Source organism: Alosa sapidissima, chromosome 13 (assembly GCF_018492685.1).
Source record: "Alosa sapidissima isolate fAloSap1 chromosome 13, fAloSap1.pri, whole genome shotgun sequence".
In the NCBI taxonomy this organism is placed as follows: Eukaryota; Metazoa; Chordata; class Actinopteri; order Clupeiformes; family Clupeidae; genus Alosa; species Alosa sapidissima.
The window spans coordinates 7,326,760-7,333,635 of NC_055969.1; the positions used below are offsets into that span (position 1 = coordinate 7,326,760).

The 6,876-nt window shown below is 42.0% G+C and overlaps 1 long non-coding RNA gene across 1 annotated transcript; it reads left to right on the plus strand.

Moving 5' to 3' along the window:
* The first annotated feature begins 4,786 nt into the window (after positions 1-4,786).
* On the plus strand, positions 4,787-6,876 carry LOC121681065. Its single transcript, XR_006021944.1, has 3 exons — positions 4,787-4,833; positions 5,311-5,375; positions 6,488-6,876. It is a non-coding gene; the product is annotated as an uncharacterized LOC121681065 (long non-coding RNA).

Consider the following 6,876-nt stretch of genomic DNA (forward strand, 5'->3'; position numbering starts at 1 on the left):
TAAAAGAAATGGTAGTTTTAGGTGCTGAAGAAAAATGTGTTACAACCATACCCGGTCTCCCCTATCAAGCGGACTTAAACTGCCATATCGTGGCGAAAAGTTGTAATAAAATTCATGCAGCTCCATAAGGAAAGCGCGAATGAAGTAGCCACTTCTAAATGGGACCCACTACACAGTAACTTAAGGTGTGTTGCTAAAGCAGCCATAATGAAATGAAGGTGTCATTGTTTGGATACTTCACACACACGTGCTTTTTAATTTCACAGACTACAACTACCAAGCTAGAATCAAAGCACATCGATTCCCCTCTCACACCCTGCACGCACTTAAAACAAATAAACTGCAGGCGTCTCAGTCTCATGCATGTATAGGCAAAACTGTATCAGACCGGTGTAACGTTGGTAAATCTTCCATTGCACAGAATGATTTTTGTAGCACGTGCAACAAATGACAGTCGAAAGATACAATTACAGTGCTGCTATCAATTTGCTTGGTATAACCGCATTTATAGTTTTCTACAAATGCAATCAATCAAATTGGCCTCCATCACTCAACCAACGCTAACGGTAACATTACCTAGGTCCTTATTGATATTATAAGATTAACGTACCTGCAGTAAAAACTAAGCATGTCCGTCCTAAACATCCTCAGATTTATTTCGGCTTCAAGAAGAAATGGGAATTACATTTCATGTGAACATCATCCTATCCTTATTAGACGTTCTCTGCGGTAAACTACAGTCCTTGTAGGAAGCGTCCATTGTTTTTCCAACCCACTTTTTTATTTTATTTTTTCCAATCCTTTATTTCATCTTTAAAATATACACAGTTATTACACAATCTGTATGCATTCTTGCTTTTAACTTTCTTTAAGGACTCAAAAAATAAAGCAATATCATCACAAAGTTAGGGAGGGATTTCCAACCCACTTTTAAAGGGACACCAGGCAAGCCTGATGCTTTTTCTCTATGAAACTCCCCCTTGCTCGGTCTGAAGCTCTTTTCCTTTTCTTTGCGCCTTCCGTCAAAAGTTTTCGCTGCTTCTTCGCTGGCTCTGCCATTATACACATGTTTGCAACAATCTCTAGCTTTTCGTTAGCCTGCCTCTGTGCTGTAAACTGATCATGCTTTGGTCGGCGGGTAGGATACACCGAACTTGCAAGTGGGATATTCTTTCTACAGGCAGTGGGGCGGGCGAGAGAGCCTTCATTCGCCCCGTAATGAGTCATTTAACCATATACCGACTTACGAAGATGATTAATTAACACGAAAACGTTGCCTGGTGTCCCTTTAACTTCCAACAAAATTACGTCTCACTGCAACGATGCGCCATCTAGTGGACAAACGACTACTTATCGCCAATACTGGAAATGCAGCCATGATGATGATGAATATTTGGCTTTCTTTTAATCCTACTGAATTTGTAATTATGTATCGGCCGTTCTAATACCGATAGTATGTGGGTGCCTGTGTGTGTGTGTGTGTGTGCGCATGTGTATATGTGTGCACCGCCATCTACAGGCCAATGAGTGTACAGTCACTAAATGTACATATAACCTAATTTTTTTAGACCCCCCATGGACGAAATTCTACGAAACTTGGCATACCCCCAGAGAATGCCAGGTCAATCATACACATAAAATTTGGTGCAGTTCTGAACATCTTAACTGAAGATAGGGGCGATTAAAGCAGAATAATATTGCATTTTCATTTTTTACCGGGGGGGGTGCAAATCACAAATGAGTGATTATGGGCCAGGTTGATGTGGGCCCTTGAGACCAACATACCATAAAAGATTCTTCATCCTCAGTGCCACGGTTCAGGTAGTTATTTAGGAAAAAATGCTTATTTTGCGGTTCGGGGGGCCCAGCACGGGGGGGGGGGGGGGGGGGAGTGGCCCCCGGGGACGAAACAAAATTTTTCCGTAAAAGTCTAGTGGGGCTACATACCCACCAAATTTCATGTGCACCGGTGCTTCGGTGTCCCGGGTATCGTTGACCAAAAATTCAGGAAGTAGATGATGGAAAAAAAAAAAAAAAAAAAAACTTTGACAATCATTATATGACTGCTTCGCTAGCGGCGGTCATAATCACAGGTGGACCTCAAACCTCTTCTCATCAATCTGGGTGTGCAATCAGGGTTCACTGTATCATGCAAATTTTGTCATGTTGTTTGTTGTCATGTTTGTTGTTGATGTCAGCCAGAACTATATTGTAAGAGCATTTCCAGCCAACTATCTAAAATTCCAGGATCATTCTATTTTGGGGAAGATAGGTATTGCTCAGAGCTTTCTTAGCCCTCAAGTGAGTGCCTGGCACTGGAGCCCATGTGATGAAAAATGTTATTGGTTTTGGCTTCTGCACTTAAAATCTATCCATAAACTAAATAACAACCCAAAGCTTGAATCACCTGGAAGATATTCAATTATACTGATTAGAATGAAGTTAGAGGGAACCTTATTGTATTTGAAGCTTATTGGACAAATTCATAAACTGTAGCTAAAGATCTCTACTTCCAAAACATTTGGGACAAATTTTATGTTCAAGATCCAGGAGTATTTTAATGTGCCGTCTGTGATGGTTGTTCGACAGCCATTTAGTCCTTTAATTAGTCTCTAGTTTCCTGTCCATTACAATGTCACAGCTGTGTCTCGATGGCTTGGCTTTAACATCTCCATTTATCTCGTTCCAAAGTGTCAACCTTTATCTGGGCTTAAAAGTCCTGATTGTCATTCTGGAGCGGGAGCAGTGGAGCAGGGCCAAAAGAGTGACACTGATAAACTAAAAGCAGACCTTTCTGCCTCTCTGTCTTTCCCTTTATCTCACACCACCCTCTTTTCTTTCCCCTTTTCATTCACTCACTCAGCCCATCTCTCTTTCTCTCTCTCTCCCTCTCTGTCTGTCTGTCTGTCTTTCTCCCCCTCTGTGTGTCTATATCTCTCCCCCTCTGTGCCTCCCACCCCTCTCGTTGTCACATCTCAGTGGACAGGATTACAGCAAAGCATCTCTGACTGGTAGCGCGATGCCAGTTCTGGAGAGGAGTCTGTTAATCCACATCACTGTTCCCTTGGAATCCCCAGAGAGCCTTTTGGTCCAGTTGAATCCAGGGAGTACTCCTCCACTAACCCCCTATTCAGGGATGTCATGGCCAGTAATGGGAAACAGAGTGGGCTCTGTTGACCCGGTTTGTGGACCCCGGTTCTCCTAATATGCTCTGGAGATAAGTGCCCAGCTTCCTGATGCAGCCAAGGGTTGGAGTGGGACTCTGTTCTACCCAATTAGCTCTCACTAAGGAGGGTTTGGATGTGGAGAGAGAGAGAGAGAGAGAGAGATGACTGATTCTACATCAGTGTACGTACCCAGACATTGGCGAAATATGGGGCACAGATTATGTAACTGCCAGGATTCGAGTCATGCTCTGGAAACAATTTGAGCTAGCAAGGTAAAAAACAAATCACAATACAGGAGAGCTTCAAGAAAGCCTGTCTCACTGACAAAAGATGTTGCCTTTCAAAGTGAGTCGTATTCTCCTTTCTGTGTCCCCTTTTTAATTTTCTCCTCAAATCTCCCGGGTCTGTCATGGTAATTTGTTCTTTCAAGGCTCTGTGCATTTATAGCAAAAACAAACAAACAAACATGTTGAAATCCAGCAGAGAATGATTAATGTTACAAAGCGTAAGTGCTCCAGGCCCTGGCGTAAAAAAATGTTGATACACTTTTCAAGCTTCATTTAACTTCTATTCATGTCGGCTCCCTATTTTTTCATACATGGGTACTGAGTTCAGGTAAACCTACCAATCCTTTGGACAATAGATCAATATGTGCTAGTGTTAGTGTGTTAGTAACAATAAAGATTGGAATGTGAGGACACTAGATGGTATTTATGTTCGGATAGGGTCACAGACACAGAGTTATAGCTGATATTTATACACAGAGTTATAGCTGATAAGGGAACTTTCTGAAAGTAGAGAACAGATACAGAACCTTGTGGGACATCCTTGGTGTTTTCTACAGAAAAGTCTTTGTTTTGTCTACAGTGCTGGTGTGGATGTGAGGTTAAATATCATGTGACAATATTTTTAGGACACATTCCCCCTTAGGCCACACAACCACCCACACACACACAGAAGGCCAGATGGGTATGTGGGAGGGAATATGATGGATTTGATCAAGTTTAGTCTCTTATGTTTGGAATATCAAATAGATTATGTTTATATAGTTTACATTTATATGCTTTCAACTTTCCATAGCAATAGCCTACTTTTCCCAACCGTGACCGCCATTTTAGCATGGTTAAGACATCAGGTTACTGCAGGTCATGTAGGCTGGGCCTAAGCAGCATGGCCATATTCATGCACGAGCACACATATGCCCCCTACACAAATTCTCGGCCCAGTGAACTTTCGCCATCCTGCTGGGCTGAAGAAAACCATAATTACTATACACACTCCAGTTAATTATTCCCCTCTGTGACGGGAACAACTGGCTTGCGGTCGGCCAGACAGAACAAAAAAAAAGCCGCACATGACATGACATGCTAGGCTATCTCTGTTATAACAATAGGCATATGACAGCCCATGAGCAGAGAATGTGCAATACGATCTGCTGTATTCTGCATTCCAGTTGACCAAAAAATTCACTTCTCGGAAAATATATCATACATTCCTGGTTGAGGACAAAACATGATAATATCGGACATGGTCTAATCCAGGGTTCTGGTCTAATCTATTCATAATATTCCGACATGTAGCTATGACATTATGAGCAATCTGGCACGTCATTGTTGGGACACTGCAGCTTGGAGTAGGCCTACCCATCAGATTAGACCGCGGGCAGGTATTTCACACTCTAAAAATGCATCATTATCCATTAAACATTTTGACATAAAGCAAAGTAATATGTTGGCCTATTTCAGGATGGCGAATAAACAGCCTTCAACCATCTTGATTGTAGAGTTGTTGTTATAACGTGAGGGCTTTATTTAAGGTATACTGTTTTTGTATTGCCTTAGTGTGCGTGTGTGCAAGAGTGAGTGATGACCAAAGATTCTAGAACAGAGCAGAATCTTTGGTGATGACGTATGGGGGTGTCGTGGGGCTAGTTGCCAGGTGACATAGACTCATACAGTCTATGCCAGGTGATGATACACTTCTTGTATGTTACGACTGGTTCAATAAAGCACCGGAGTTGTGCCCGGTATTGAGAAGCATCTTGGATTGAACATTGCTTTAATCGTTGTTGAGGTTACAACAGTTGTAAAGAAAGTAATCTAGTTTATTTCTGAATGTATTTTTATGTGTTCTAAATTGACAGGCTTGCTATGCGGCGGCCACTGGGTTGGTTTTGCAGCCGTCTGTTGAAGAGTTTCTCCTCCCGAGGTATTGTGAGGCAGACCATTTGCCTGGCAAGCAATCAAACAAACTAACAAAACACTCGTCCAAAACAATCTGGTGGTAAACCCAACCTATCAAACCACAATGAACGATTTGATGGTCGAATCAACAAATATCTTCATTAAATCATTTGATGTGGGTGAAGTTTTTCCCAGCCTGATAAGAATAGCATAAGTAAACATTTTCTACCATTAGGCACACTTATAGGCCCAACAAGGTTAAAAGAATAACTGCATATAAGAATACTGTGTTAGCTGTAAGACAAAAAACAAACTGGAAGAAGCTGATTAATTTACAAAAATACTGAAATGTAGCTGGTAAGTGCATACATAGTGCATTGTGAGTTGCATCTCATTCAAAGATTTAATTGAAAAAGATCCTAAGGCAGCTTGGTGACACTGGCAAGTGGTGCCCCAACACAACCTTTTGCAGTTTATCAGTATGGGAAATTAGGGAAATAGGTGTTGTGATGATGATGTGATAATGTGATAAGCAGGGACTTTAAAACTTAGATTCATGGCACCATGATGATAACCTGACCCTAGCCAGATGAATTTCGCTCCGCCTAGCTCCACTCATCCATCTGGAACCGATCCATTGAAGTGTTCCTTCAGGAGGCTGGGCCTAATCAAAAAATGCTTGCATATGATTGAATAAACCACTTGTCCGTCATCTATTGACGTGCTACTTCAACCACTCACATTGAAGCCAACCTGTGACGCTAATAACAGTGTCACAGTCGCTTCTACGCTATGTCACATCTATGAAACTCCCGCCCTGCGTCCTGATTGGCTGAACCATAAAGTCGGTTGCAGAAATCACTCTCAATAGAAGAGGTCCCAGATGGATGTGAGTGAAGCTAGGCGGAGCTAAGCGGAACGAAATTCATCTGGCTAGGGTCAGGTTACCATGATGAGCCATTACAGAAAATGCTGTGCTGCACCAATGGTGTGCCAAAAAAAAACAGCAACCTTAGTGCAGTATCACTGCAAAAGCTACAGATAAAAAGAAAAAATAACACAGTAAATAACCTTGAATTGTTGTATAGATGGTTTGTGCACTGATGATATACATTCTCATGATGTCACTGACTTCAGCTCAGGTGCTCCAGTCAATCATGGACTTCCTGGACGAAATCAAGGAGAAACTCATGGGAGACAGTGACCCCTCCTCACAGGTGATTACATCTCTGGCAGGTGGCTCCGAATAAGATTAAACTTTGTAATGTCCCACCTCCAATACAGTACAATACCCAATACAATACTGGATGAAGAGCTTGGAGATGGAGCTATTCACAACAGAGAGCATTCATTGTCCCAGGTGGTTTTCAGTGTCAGATGTCTGGACATCCTTGCTCACATCTTGCTTAAAGCTGGCTTTCCTGTTGTTGATTATTAGTTGACAATTATTAGTTGTTCCTGATTTAGTAGGGTGGCCTATGTGTTTAATTTGGGGGCTTGTGGGATTCGCATGTTAATTTTTGGAG